The sequence below is a fragment of the Hylobates moloch genome, unplaced genomic scaffold (assembly GCF_009828535.3).
Source record: "Hylobates moloch isolate HMO894 unplaced genomic scaffold, HMol_V3 SCAFFOLD_3, whole genome shotgun sequence".
Taxonomy (NCBI): domain Eukaryota; kingdom Metazoa; phylum Chordata; class Mammalia; order Primates; family Hylobatidae; genus Hylobates; species Hylobates moloch.
In genome coordinates this window covers 115,114,647-115,130,630 of record NW_026652278.1, presented here as the reverse complement: position 1 = coordinate 115,130,630, position 15,984 = coordinate 115,114,647, and the positions used below count along the sequence as shown (strand labels likewise).

General features: G+C 36.2%; 1 protein-coding gene across 4 annotated transcripts in view; it reads right to left on the bottom strand.

Moving 5' to 3' along the window:
• The window catches only part of AFG2A (AFG2 AAA ATPase homolog A), a 392,555-nt gene that overhangs the window by 51,381 nt on the left and 325,190 nt on the right, over positions 1-15,984 (bottom strand). The window lies entirely within an intron of this gene.

The window sequence follows — 15,984 nt, the reverse complement described above, 5'->3', positions numbered from 1 at the left end:
AAAATGGACTTTTGTGTATATTTAGTAAGGAGAGGTTTACTGAGCTCACGGTGGCTATTTTCATTACATACATACATACATACATACATACACGAAGAGAATGGATTATCTGTCAACAACTATCTTTGAAAAATGGAAAGCAAAACATTTTCTAGCAGTCAGAAGCTCAACAGTGTCACCCTGACTACTGTGGTATTATCTGAGCATCAGGACTGAGTGATGAAATTTTGCACTACTTTTGCTGATCGGTGGAAGCGTTTATAAGTTGATAGGAAAGATCATTGGTGTCAATTCCTCAAAGAATCTCACTGTGTATTACAGTGTCTTATTGTTAATGTTTCGATTCTTAGCAAGTGAAATACTGATTATTCTAAACCTTTCAAAACCAGCATAAGTAAATCTTACTCATGTGCCAGTGAGAAAATGAGAATTATAAACATCATTTTGGGGCATGAAAAAAAGAACATATTAGGAATAATACTCAGGGGAAAATTTTAACTGTAGGACCAGGATGGCTTTCCAGTGTAAGTTACAAATGGCAAATAAAAAACTTAAATGTATTCAAATGTATGTGCATCACAGTTCCATCACATGAACAATGGGTCTCAAGCACCCAGGTAATTTTCTGCTCTCACAAGTAAGTTAGCTAGAAACCAAAGGAGAACAAGAGGAAAACTTAACCCAGAGGAATAAGCATCCTACAAGCCACGAACCATGCATGATAAACTATATAAAATGGGGCTGGCAGGCAGAATCACTGAACAAGCCACAGCAATGGGGCTTTCCCTTAGTCTAGGGACAATATCCACATGGAACCCCTACTGCCTCACACCAAAGCTGTGCACTGCTGGCAGCTATCACCCTGCTGGCAGAAATTCACAGAAGCCTTCAATTCTTGATAATAAAATGATCCTCATTTAATTAAAACAAAATGAAAAAAATAACAACAGATTGATACTGTTTTCACAAGTGAAAAGAACCAGAAGATGGCAAAAAAGCATAGAAGAACATCCTCAAGCCATTCCAACTATTATTTTCTTACAAAGTTGGGAAGTCACAATTTATCTTTGGTAAACAGCAAATAAGCATGAAGGGGGAAGTTTACATGTTCATGATATTGTACATAACCAAGTTTTCCCTGAGAATATCTAAGTAATTCTTTGGCCTTGAACTTGGCACCTAAGTGAGAGGCTTTTCTGGAGTGCTATATTCACTCTCCAGCATTGTTCTGCCATTGTCTACAATGGCATCATCAGTAGTGAAAAGTTGGGTATCTATGATATACCTTCATGGCTTTGCTTCTTCACAGGTGTCACAAAAAATACCCTTAGAGAATGACTGAGGGATAAAAATGATGGATTGTTGTTGATTTCTAAATGTAGCTGGCCTTTCATCGTCTTTAAGATGAAAACAAATCCTTTGAGTTTGAAATGCTAACCTGTATGTACACTGGCTTTTTAGGTTGAACCTAAGAAGATAATAACATTTCCAGCTATGATTCTGAGTTTTCTTCTAATTGTACTTTGATCAAACTTTATGTCAAATAATTTGCCTGCCAAGATAGGCACTTGCTCAAGGTTTTAATTCTTAAAATTATAAGTAAGGATATAAAAGGTGAGGTTTTTAAGATGTTATATTCCTCTTTCTTTTAAAAATCTTTATTATTTTTTTTCTGCTTAAGTATTCCTCTTTAATTTCATGAGCTATATTTTTTGCATTATTTCGTTGAAGAACCTAAAAGGAATAAGTAAATGGGAAAGCAACATGCACCTAAATTCCTTGATGCACAAAGCACACAAGGTTTATAGGTATTTCTTCATTATATTTCTAAGCCTTGCAAATCAATATTAAACATTAACCAATTCACAAAATGTTTGGTTAGGGAGTACCCTTCCCCACAGAGGGTATACATGTAGTAAAGGCCATAGAGTTGGCATTTTTTAAATATCCACCAATGATAAATCATTTTTCAGACTAAATAGTTATTGTCATGCTCTACTATTTTATCTTTTACATTTTCATCGTACACAGGAAGATTCAATTCTGATGTGACAGACATCCCATAATGACCACACTACATAAAAACTCAAATTCCCGTAGTATTAAGTTAGTCTGCTTTTGTCCTTTATTCCTATCTCTTAGTTTTATTTACCAGAAAAGATTATATCCAGGAAGTTATTTAAAACTGTAAATCTGGCTGGGCGCGGTGGCTCACGCCTGTAATCCCAGCACTTTGGGAGGCCGAGGCGGACAGATCACAAGGTCAGCAGATTGAGACCATCCTGGCCAACATGGTGAAACCCCATCTCTACTAAAATACAAATAATTAGCCGGGCGTGGTGGCGGGCGTCTGTAGTCCCAGCCACTCCGGAGGCTGAGGCAGAAGAATTGCTCGAACCCGGGAGGCGGAGGTTGCAGTGAGCCGAGATGGTGCCACTGCACTCCAGCCTGGTGACAGAGCGAGACTCCATCTCAACAAAACAAAACAAACTATACATCTTTCAACAGCTTCTTTTACAAAGGTGACATCAGAAAAAGAAAAGACTGCATTAAGGGGGACGAAGGATGTATTACAAGGAGCAGTTGAAATGCAGGTTCCCCCACCCAAAGTACAGTGCTATTTTGGTGCTTCATGTTTGTTTCAGCTCATACTTACAAGGGAAAAGAAACATGAGTTACTAATTTCAAACTTTAAAATGTCAGGAATGTAAAAACTAGAGGTTCCAATTTTTATTTGAAACCAAGGCAATGACTTTTCATTTAAAAGGAAACTAATATATTCAGATAGGTGCAAACTTGTCAAGATGGACTTCTAGTGTTCGTTTCACAGATACACAGGTATACAACCCACTATGCAAGCCATGTCACAAGAATGTTTTGTTTCTGTGAGTTCATGAAACTAATGGGTACTCATGTTATGTTTCTGAGAAATAAGAATGAAGCCATGTGTTCAGCAGTGTTTTTGCTAGAGTAATAGTTTTTAAACTGCTCTGTGGAATCTCCAAGGTGCCTCACAGGATGCAGCATGCCCGGGCCGGAGGAAAAGGCATGCAGGACAGGGACCCCACTGAAGCGGGCATGCAGGACAGGAACCGCACCAGGAGATCCATTATATTGGATCTCCAATATAATGGGCTTCCCACATATGGTTTTATTTGATGGAGGGGAAAGATTCTGCTATTAAAGTATTTCAGGAACTACACATTTGAAGTTTTAAAAATTATAGAAAACAGTAACACTGAATTCTAAAATAAAGCTTTCATGGAGAAACAGTTCTGGATTGGAATAAAGAGGTGAAAAGAATATATAATGGTTTCTTCAGGCAATATTTTGCTTTTATAATTCCCAGTGTAGATGATTCAATTTTCACCTACTAGTCTTTCTTATTATTTATTCTCAATTGAAAAGTAGAGTCAAACAGTGACAACTTGATAAGAATGAATTTCCTTGCCAGATTTATAGAAAAGCTTAAAAATGTCTTTTCCAGGATTTCTCTTTATTGCTCTGGGAATTCTCTTCACTATTCTCATGTGCTGAACGACCTGTTTCCTGGATCCCATGTTTTTTCCTTGTTTTTTGGTGGAACACATTTACTAGTAACTTCCTAAAAAGACATGAATGAAGATAAACATGTTTTAAGTCTTGCATGTCCAAAATGAATTTATTCCATCTTCACATATGATTTCATTGTTTGGCTAGATATAGAACTCTAGGTTGGAAATAATTTCCCCTCAGAAATTTCAAGAATAGCTCTCCTGTCTTATAGCTTCTGCTGTTGATAAATTTGTGGCACTCCAAATTTTTAGTCCTTTGAATGTGATGGTTTGAGGCCAGACACTTGGTAGAGGTTTTCAATCTAGAAATTTAATGTTCAAATCTTGGAAAGAAGTTTTGATAGTTTTCTCTCTTCTGATTTCTTTGTTCCTTCTGAGACCTCTATTAGTCAGATGCTACCATGTCTACAATTCTCATCGCTTTGTCTTTTTGTTTGACTTTCTGGGAGACTTTTTCAACTCGATCATCCAATTCTTCCATTTATTTTTTATTTCTACCTGAATGTTTTACATTTTCAATTAAGGAACAATTGAACCTTCTGTTTTAGAGCTTCTGGTGCTGGTTTTGTGGCCATATTATTCTTGTCTCTCTTTTCATCTGCTCCCTAATTATCTCTATTCTCCCTGTGCTTGTTTTAGACGGTCTTTTATATTTTTAGCTTTTTTCAAATATTAGTGGTCCTTAGTTTTCAATTCATATTTAGGAAAGAGGCATCGAAATACCAATTGGAAACTGTGTGTGTCTATGAATATAAACATAAATTATATATTGACTGTCTAACATACTGGCTATTAAGAAAGAAAACATACACTCTTCATGAGTGATTAGCTTATAAGCCATGATCAGTTTAAATATAGGGATATATTTAAACATAGCTTTACAGACATATTCAGTTCAGACAGTGAGTCAACTGATTCTTCAAATACCTGTGTAAACTTATGTTTAGGCCCCTTGGAGTTCCTCAAGATGTATCACTACTGTAGTAGCAGAAATAAAGTTCAAAATTATACAGAACTTAATTATATACCATTTTATGTCATAAAATATAGACAAGTTATTATAATGAAATCTTTTGATACTAATTTGTTTTTACCTAAGAGTGTTTGACTTACGTTCTTTTACATATTCAGGAAAGAAATTTACCCTAGGCAAAGTAAATACAATTCTTGCTTTCAAACATAAAACCACTCCTTAAGGATTCTTTCAAAGTGAATAAAAATATGCCAAAAGGCTAATTTTGCTGTCACTGAAAGATTGTCCTGTCCAAGTGCCAAAAGTAGTGTGACTTAATTTTGAAGGAAAAGGGAAAATATCCAATTTATGATGTGGAACTTCTACAATGGTAAAGTAGCAGGTTTACTATACCTAAAGTTCTTTTGCTCCTAAACAGGGAAACTTTGCTACAAATATAAAAGCAAAACTCATTTTCCAGAATTTAATAGTAAATAGAGAGTGAGCTATTATTAAAGAACATCAGAAATAATCTTTGGAAATCTGAAACACAAATAAAATAAAAAGAGAAAACCCTATGAAGCTAAATTCTTTCTACTTTTCTTTCTAGTCAGTCTCAGGCATGGTTAAATTCTGTTTTTCAGTTTCTAAAACCTAGTGGAGGGATTCTTTAAGAACAATGTAACCACTGCATTGCAGCTCTGAATAACCATTTTATGAAGTTTAATAACATTCTAATAGAATGACTTCTTTCAGAACTCAGAATTATGGTCATTTGGGGATGAAGAATGAGAACATGTCAATTGTGTCTTTCATACACTGAATAACAGATATGTGGTGCTACTGTCCTCAGCATTAGACTTCTCAGCCTTATTACCTAAACACTGGGGTCCAATCCTAACTTCAAAGAAAGAGCAAAATAATGAGGTATGCTTATTTCCTAAACAATTATTCTAGTGGAAACAGAAACCTTCAACTTTCTAAAGTTGAGTTACTATTTTTCTCTTTTTAATTAACAAGACATGTAAAAAAAGTTAGGAATAAGCTATAGGTAGGAAACTAGCAATTAACTAAAGAATATGCCGAAATAGGGATATTATACAGGCAGTTTATAAGAAAACATTAGCTTTACACATTTGAAAGTGTAAAACATTAGCTTTACACATTTGAAAAGTAAAAAATAGTACACATCTTTAACAAGCAAAAAATAAAAATAGGATTACAGATGTTTATAAATATAAATCAGGTGAAATAAATGCTGCATGTAAACTATGAAATATAGTTTAAAGAACACATCATTAAAACTAAAAACAAGACATATACATGAAACATTTATTATGAGTATTCATAAAATCTATGGCAACACAATGTGAAAAAATTAGGCAAATTGTAGATTTTTTATACTAGATATCAAATTAAATTTGCTGATTATAACAAAACTTATTTACTGAGCACTTGTTATGTGCTTACCAGGATAAGCACCTTATATAAATTATGTCATCTAATCTGGACAACTATGAAGTTAAGGACCTCTCTTATCGTTATTTACATATGAATAAAAAGGTCACATAGCTAGGAAATGGAAGACTTGGCATTTGGATTCACAGCTTTCTTATTCCATAACCCAGGGTACTTAAACATAATTCAATTTCATATAGTAAAAAAAGTTCTTAAAAGGAGAAACAGTTTTTACATGTGTATCTCTTCATATATAGATCAATTAGGTTATTATTAGAAATCAGCCTTCCATCACTTCAAATAACCAAACAAAAATAACTGTCACTACCAGAATTTATGCTACAGAGTTAATAGCATGCTTTGCACATCTCTTTTTTAACATCATAAGCTCCTCTCAGGTTAACAGAACCTAACCCCCACCTCCATTTTATCACTCTTCTGAAGATGAGGAAGCACAGATTAAATGGTTTATATAAAATATTGGAGAAACAGAATGAGGAAATAGACTGGGAATTTGGAAGAGGAGAAATAAGGTGGAATGTTAAAATGCTCAAATCGGCATTATCATTGGCTTGAGTAATTCTCCACAGATACAGATTTACTCTGGATATCAGCCTTGGGGACTAGATTATCTGGTAGGTCCTGACTAACTTGTTCACTGGATATACTTCTTCCCTATAAAAAGGCTTCCATGTTTGGGTGTAAAAAGTTATATTAAGTTTGTTGCTAACCAGCCTCTCATTCAATATCCATTTCCTTTCTGACTAATACTTCTTGTAAACTCACAGCAGTTTTAAATACCTGGCATAGAGTCAGCAATACAGGTATGGCAGCACAAGGTGTTCTGGAGTATGATTAGCTTTGGTGTAAACATCCTATCTAAAATAGCCTTCAGGTAAGCTGAATGTACTTTTGTTGCCAATTTAAGCAGAAGGTGAAGTTTGGAAATACAGAGAATCTCCATACACTGTAAGTACATTGTATCTCCATATACTGAAGTTTTAAAAATTGTTAAATTAAAATGAACAATATTATAATTTTGCAAACTTCATTACTTTCCCAATAAAGAGTTTAAGGAAAAAGTTGGCTGCTGTATATTTCCATTCTATAACCCTTTTTATCCAAGTATCCCCAAAATCATAGATAGTGAACTTGACTAGCTGTTCTTAAGGAATTTGAAAAGCATAAAAACCAAAGATCTCAGGGCAAAAAATCACCAGGCCTTCAACTCTCTGAGCATGTAAAATTTTCTTTTCTACTTACTGGAAAACTGTTAAAGTTTGCTAAGGAGAATTTTATTAAAATCCAAGTTCTATGCACTGTCAGAGTCATTTAAGGTCCCCATTCTTCTGGTACCATAATTAATATCTTTTGGCCACAGAAGAAAATATATAGAGGCATTGACTAAGATCCCAAGATCCCAGCTTTCTGGACAGACTGTAAGAGAAGCATAACCATACTACATATCCCTGGAGGTCCAATCCCTAAGGGATTCCTTATACAATTAATTTAATTTATGACAGGTATATAACCACACAGATTTTTAACACTTGAAAGGATTATAAAAAGACCATCTTCCTATCCCCTTATTAAAAGATGAAAGTGAGTTCTAGAAATGATAAATGATTTGGCTAAACTCATATTGTTCTAGGTGGCCATGATGGGTCTTGGCTTTTATCAAATTTCTTCAATTAGCATGTAGATCATAAAATGCTGAGGAAGGGAAAAGGGAAGTGGTACAGGACTAGCTGAAAAGTTACAGTCCTAAATATCTACTTTTAGCACATGCTGATTTTTGCTCTGAAAGATCCCTTCATAATTCATTTACAACAGAGAAGCCATATTTTAGCCACTAAACAGGTGCAGAGATTATGCCTTTGTCCTTACAGTTTATATTCAAAGTTACATAATATGGCTCAGAGGATATAATCCACCTTACTTTTAATATTCTAGCAATTTATAGCAAGTGCTGTACCTCATGGCAGGTTTAAGTCTGCACAAAAGACCTTTTATTATTATTTTCATTTTTTATTTCAATAGGTTTTTGGGGAACACATGGTGTTTGGTTACATAGCTAAGTTCTTTAGTGGTGATTTCTGAGATTTTGGTGCACTCATCACCCAAGCAGTGTACACTGTACCCATTGTGTAGTCTTTTATCCCTCACTCCCCTCACACCCTTTCCCCCGAGTCCCCAGAGTCCACTGTATCATTCTTACACCTTTGCATACTCATAGCTTTGCTCCCACTTATGAGTGAGAACATAAGATGTTTGGATTTCCATTTCTGAGTTACTTCACTTAGAATAATGGTTGCCAATTCCATCCAGGTTGCTGCAAATGCCATTATTTCGTTCCTTTTTATGGCTAAGTAGTATTCCATGGTATATATATATGCCACAATTTCTTTATCCACTTGTTGATTGATGGGCATTTGGGCTGGTTCCATATTTTTGCAATTGCGAATTGTGCTGCTATAAACATGCATGTGTAAGTACCTTTTTCATATAATGACTTATTTCCTCTGGGTAGATACCAGTAGTGGGATTGCTGGATCAAATGGTAGTTCTACTTTTAGTTCTTTAAGGAATCACTACACTGTTTTCCATAGTGATTGTACTAGTTTACATTCCCACCAGTAGTGTAACAATGTTCCCTTTTTACCACATCCACACCAACATCTATTATTTTTTGATTTTTTGATTATGGCTATTCTTATAGGAGTGAAGTGGTATTGCACTGTGGTTTTGATTTGCATTTTCCTGATCATTAGTGATGCTATTTTTTCATATGTTTGTTGGCCATTTCTGTATCTTCTACAAAAGACATCTTTAATAGTCCCAATTTATTTTTATCCAAGGGCTCATGCAGTAAATGTTAAAGTTACAGAAATTAGTTTATATATTTGAGATGTACAATCTCCATTTGTTTATTTAGTGACAATAACTCTATATAAGGTGCTATGCTAGGCATTGTGAGGGAGATAAAGGTGGATAAGACAAAAATAAGACACCTTGTACAGATGTAAAGCTTGTATCTACAAAAGGGTGCCCAGCCAAGGGGGGCAAATAGGGGCTGAAATGTTGCTCATGCTCTGACAAGCTTTTTGTTCTAACAAAAAGCTGTCACCAAGTGGGGTGAAGGAACACCTTTTTCTAATTCGTGTAATGGTGCTTGGTAGGCTAGCTAGTGGTAGCTTTGGACACAAATGCCACAAATCTTTCAATAACACAAATCTGACCACAATAGTCATCATATTTTTCAATAGTTTTCCACTGCTGAAAGGAGAAAAGCAAGTTCAGATGATATTCAAGTTCCTTCATATTTAAGTCTGACCTACTTTTTCTGCTTCATCCCCTACTACTTCCACATGAAGACTCTTTCTGCCAATCATATTCAACCTTTAACTGATTTTAGACCACACCATGTTCCTTCATTCATCTCTGCCTTTCCATCTGCCAATCAAAACTCAGAAAAAAATTCTTCTGGGTATCATCTATCTCATTTAATCCCAGGTAGTGTGAGTTACTCCTCCTCCTTTCTCCTATAGCATTCTGCACATCACTAGATCATGCCACATAAATACATTATATAGAACTTCGTTGTTTATATCTTTCATTCTAAACTGCAAACATTATTCACAATACCTAGGAGATAAAATAAATTAATGGATAAAAACAAGGTTCCTAACTTTAGGTAGCTTATACTTTTTTGGAGAAGATGAAAACAAGGTAGGTAAAGACAATTACTGTAAGAGAAAAAGGTATAAAAATGGTACAGATGATGATTTCATGTCTGCTGTTTAGTTTGCTAAGTCACTATTCACAGGAATTGACAAACTTTTATCAAATATTCAGAGATGTCAAAGGGAACTATGAAAGTTTCAAAGAACGTTGTGTTGACACAGAGGCATTAGGAGATCGTGGAGTCCTTCAAGTGGAACTGAGAGACCTGGTTTCTGGTCCCAGGTTTGTCACTTATTTGCTGTGGGATCTCAGACAAGCCAATTGCTTTTGCTTGACTTTAGTTCTTTTGCTATAGCACTGCTCTCATAGAGTTAGGGTACTCAAATAGATAATATATATGAAAATATGATTAAAACTAGAAAGTGCCACTTCAGCAAATGTTAAAACTGACATTTTTGGTTGGTAAAATGACTTAGAATTAACACATAAATCTACCACCCATCTAATATTAATGCCCACCGAGTGTGTGTGAGACAGCTGCTTTGCCAGACTTTAAGAAGTGCAAGAACTGATCTCTGCCCTAGAGAATCTGTGTTTGGGGAGATGAGGCAGCTGCTCATATTAAAATAACTACAGAGGCCAGACACAGTGGCTCAGGCCTGTAATCCCAACACTTTAGGAGGCTGAGATAGGAGGATTGCTTGAGGCCAGCAGTTTGAGACCAGGCTGGGCAACATGGTGAGACCCCCAATGTCTATGAATTTTTTTTTTTTTAATTAGCTGGGCACAGTGGCATGCCCCTCTATTCTTAGCTACTCAGGAGGCTCGGGCCAGAGGACCACTTGAGCCCAGGAGTTCAAGGTTGCAGTAAGGTGTGATCATGACACTGCACTCCAGCCTGGGCAACAGAATGAGACCCTGTCTCTAAAAAAATAAAATAACTACAGGAAAAAATATGGTAACAGCCAAACAAGTAAAACAAAAATAAGTGTAAAAGAGTACAAAAGAATAGGCTATTTATTGGTGGGGTGGTCATTATGGTTTAATGACAAAGTAGTTATTTCAGTAGGTCGTGTAAGGAAAGAATATAGTTGTCCCTTGGTATCCAAGGGCAACTGGTTCCAGGAGCCCCTTAGATACCAAAATCCAAGGATGCTGAAGTCCCTTATATAAAACGGCATAGTATTTGCACATAACCTGTGCACATCCTCTTGTATATGTCATCTCTAGATTACTTATGACAACTGATATAATGTAAATGCTATATAGTTGTCATGCTATATTTTCAAATTTGTACTTTTTGTTGTTGTATTGTTATTTTTTGTTTCTTTTTTCTGAATATTTTCTATTCCCAGTTGGTTGAATTTGCAGATGGCACCTGCAGATACAGGGCACTGAGTATTTTGAAATTCTGGGGCATAGATACAGAATTTTAGTGTAAAGACACAAGGAAGAATAGAGAGATAGCAAAGAAGATCTCAAATAAAAATAGTAGACTACTTGGTGATAGCAGCATGTTTTCATAGGGCAGTTTCTGATTAGGCAGGAAAAGTAGGTTGCAGACAGTCCATAGCAGTAGTCCCCAACCTTTTTGGGACCAGGGACTGGTTTTGTGGAAGGCAATTTTTCCACAAATGGGGTGGGGGGATGGTTTTGGAATGAAACTGTTCTCAGGCATTAGATTCTCACAGGGAGAACACAACCTAGATCCCTCGCATGCATAGTTCACAATAGGGTTCATGCTCCTATAAGAGTCTAATGCCACTGCTGATCTAACAGGAGGCAGAGCTCAGGCAGTAATGCTCACTTGCCTGCCACTCACCCATGCTATGAGGTACTGGTACTGGTCCGTGGCCAGGAGGTTGGGAACCCCTGGTCTATAGGAGAGTGCTAAGTACTGTGGTGCTCTGCTTCACTTTGGAGACAAGTACACTGCTGCTAGCTGCTTTCTAACAATAACAAGTAGAGTGCTTAAGACCAGGTCAAATGGTCCTTCCTTAGAATCCTTATTCCTATCTCACATGTGTTGTTTGACTGGTCAGATGAACAATCTATGCCAGATTCTAATACAATGACTCTGATATTTTAGTTTGGGGAATACTATCACGAGAGATTTCACGTAGGAAGAGTACAGACATTTTAAGTCGCTATAACTGCTCCTTCTGTTTTCACTGTGTGGGAGAAAAAGAGATGTCAGAAAAAACGTTAATCAGTGAGACAGAAAAGTAATTTAAGGCTCTCCTTTTAATAGCTATAATAGCTCAAGCATAGTGAATAGGACCCTTCTTGAATTAATGAGGCAAACTAGAAGGTGATTTTTTTTAATGTCAAGCTGGCATGAAGATCTTGTGCTATTATTAGACCCAGGAAGGCATAGACTACAAAACAGAATTCAGGGCATGACAGATCATTTAAAAATAAAACAAACAGACTAAGTTTACATGAAGTTAAAGCTTTTTGAAAACTCAGTGTGAAATGTATTTAACTCTAATGAATTGCTTTAAAAAGATTTTCTAGAGCTACATTCATAAGATTACAATAAAAAAACCACTATAGTGAGCAAATTTTTACATTTTAAAGAAAAGGAGGTGTTTTTTTGCTCCTGACTGCCACATCATGAGTTGTATGCCTGCTCCCAGGAAGGGCCTGTCCCAATTGGCTCTTCCCTGTCACCGTAGTGTCCCCACTTGGCTGAAGATGTAAGGGAGGAGATTTACAAACTGGCCAAGAAGGGCCTGACTCCCTCACAAATTGGTGATACCAAGGGATTCACTGAAAGGAGGATAATATCCAAATGCAAATAAAAATTCAACCCCAATTTTACAGATATCAGTCTTTGGCCTATGTCAGCAAATTCTGATACACAGAAGAAATTACGTATCTTACTCATCACCTGTGTTCCCAAGCATAGGGCACATGGGGTAATGAGCCCAGTTATTGCTTTTTTTTGTAAATATATTTGTGACAGTTGATCTCCTGTTAGAGATAAAACTCTTCCAAAAGTAACCAGGATAATTCGATAAAAGACAAGTGAATAAATGAGGTGGAATTGCTACAAATAACTTAAAAAACAAAAATCAATGCAAAAGAAAACAATAGTGATAACCAAAAAGACTTACTTCCTCCTGAGAGAAATTCCCATCTGCTTTTAAATGGCACATGTTTTTTCATTAACTGACAGCTACAGCCAAGAAGCCAGGACAATGAGGGCCATAGCCACAGGGACAATGAGTGGCAGGTGGCAGAGATGGCTAAAAGATACAACCTGCTTCAGTCTCCCCTCAGAGGCTGCTCCCTAATGGCTGTATTCCCCTTCCAGCTGGTGACAGACTTCCTCTTGAGAGCCTCCTGAGGCTTACAAAAGTGCTTCAATTCTCTGTATACCCTCTCCACGGAGGAAAAATGGAGTAACTTTGAGCAGAAGGAGCTATTTCAAACACTGAGGTGGTCTAAGCTTTTATACAACAATGCTGATTGGGCAAAATAAATAACCAAGTGAAAAGAAAATAATTTTTTAAAGTAACCTCTTCTCACCCCTGCCATTAAAAGTACCAGTGGTGGGCACAGAGGCTCACGCCTGTAATCCCAGCACTTTGGGAGGCCGAGGCGGGCGGATCACCTGAGGTCAGGAGTTCAAGACCAGCCTGGCCAATGTGGTGACACCCTGTCTCTACTAAAAATACAAAAATTAGCTGGGCGTGGTGGTGGGTGCCTGTAATCCCAGCTACTTGGGAGGCTGAGGCAGGAGAATGCTTGAACCCGGGAGGCGAGGTTTCAGTGAGCCAAGATCGTGCCACTGCACTCTAGCCTGGGAGACAAGGGTGAAACTCTGTCTCAAAAAAAAAAAAAAAAAAAAAAAGTACCAGTATCATCTCCATCTTAATCATCCTCTACAACTTTTTCACTAAAAATAGAAAATGCTCACCACACTTCAACATTTTGTTTCTAAAAAACAATTAGAGTGCCAGGAATTTCCTCGTCTCTGCCTTTCCTGCCCAAATTCTTGTTCATATAGCTAATAGTATACAGTTAAATAAAATTAATTTTATATAATCTTGAATATAATATACTATTCTCTTGTGAGGACAATTAATTGACAGTAGTTTCATTTTTATACCCAAAGTGGCCAAAGAGACACTCCAACTCTGAGAAAATGGCTGTGTCTACAGCAGGGAGTTAGAGGGCTCCTCTTGTAACAAATGAGAACTGAAGTCTATTTTTCCTAAATCTAATTTAAAAATCTTTTTTCCCCACAGTTTGTCAAGTGCTTGTTAAACACACACCATGTAGAAGGTTCTGTGTGAAGACACAGAAACAAAGGTGAAACCTTTTATCTTAAGCATTACTTAACCTGTCCTAAATCTCCCGTTTATTAACTTTAAGACTTTTAAAGAAATAATAATTTTCCTAAAACAACTGTGTGAACTGCCTAACTATTCAGACCAAAACAAAACAAAACAAAAACCCTCAACAGGGAACAAACCTGCCTTATCTAACTTAGAAACCACAGAACTACTAAGATGTAGCTGTTAGCAAAATTTCTATGAAGTTGTAATAATATACTAATTATAAATAGGACAACGGGATCCCTTCCCCAACCCAATTATGAAACACAAAAATATAATTTGAGGAAAGACAGAATTTTCTGCTACTTTTCCTGTGACGATTTTCAGAAGATCTCATATAAAAATTAATCATAAATGTGCTTACATGTTAGATCAAATAAGAAGTGCACTACATAAGAATTAGCAAGCCAGTACAATAATTGCTGGCACCAAATGAGGTTTTTTTCCTTTCAGCCAGATAGAATCTCACTGGGTTTTATTTTTGTTTTGCACTTCGATGTTACTACCATGAATTACTTCAAAGTGAGAAAGGCACATTTATATCTTGCTAACTGCTCTTCCAGTTCACCCAACTCAAGTGAGAGATTTATGGTTTCTTCCTCTTGCTGTTTCCTGCAAATTGCCATATCATTATACATGATGCCAGCCCTTGTCTCAAATCAAAAACTAAATTCTAGAAATGTTGGAGCAGTCAGTTAACCATAACTCTACGTTCATTTTAACTTTATGGATGGTCATAAAGATCATTGTTTCAGGAGTTGAAGGTGAGCGCACTTCAACTGCTTCTCAAGCTACTTTCCACATGGCTTTTTATTCCAGTGGACTTGAAAAATATAAAGGAGGAAAATCAAATGCAAATGCTCCTCAACTTAGGATAGGGCTATGTCCTGGTAAACCCATCATCAGTTGAATATGTCTAAGTTGAAAATGCATATATGTTTTTGACTTATGATATCTTCGATTTGTTATTTTCAACTTAAGATGGATTTATCCAGATGTAGCTGTATTGTAAGTTGAGAAGTGTACTGAGTGTGTACCACTTTTGCACCATTGTAAAGCCCCAAAATCTTAAGTCAAACTGTCATAAGTTGGGGACTGTCTATATCTATATCTATGGTTCTTGGGGCAAAACAATGAATAGATCTGGGATTTATTTTGGCTGTTGTTATTAGCTATGACTGCATGATACACTAAGTTCAGTTCCAAATAGACTCTCGGAGTACCACTAATGATCTGTCATATGGTAATCTCTTCGGTGTTTACATAAGATGAATGAAAACAATAGCAAGCAAAATAGAATGTGGAGTCCTAGCCTAATGAGTAATTCAGAATAAAAATAATCTGTAACCTCGTACTTAAAAAAATATTAATCTCCCATTACAAGTCCACATCATTGGTGTGACAGATGCTATTTCTGTGTCGAGGTACATAGTTGGTCCTTTCCTTAAGAAATGCAGCTAGAAAAGTTGCAGAATTATTTCATGGAATTTCATTTGGTAAATAAAAATAGCTTAAGTAAAGAGTTGGTAAGGAGGGAAAAAATGTTTATCTGCCATACATAAAAGTCATTTTGATATTTTCACAGAGGTCTTGCTGTTCTTGTCAAGAGCTTATCTTCAGAGGTAAGGGCAGATGGTCCCTTTTACTGTGAGAGAATCTTTAATACAAAATTAGACTGGGATAACTTGCCAAAATGATAAAAAGATGATAATGATACAATCTGTTTGCTTTGCCCTTTATACTCATGATATCCTAATTTTATTTCTATGCTCTCCATGAGGAAACAGGAGGGAAGGTAGTAGTATCATTTCCATTTGATGGGTAAAGAAAGCAAAGTTAGAGAAGTGTGTGATTGGTTAGAAACTGCTGTATTAAGAAGCCCAGTGGAAGAATCTACTTCTAGTCTAGTGTTCTTCTCACTATATTATGCTATTCCTCTGAAGACTACATTTTGAGAAATAATAGGAGCAAGTAAAAAACAATTGTGATA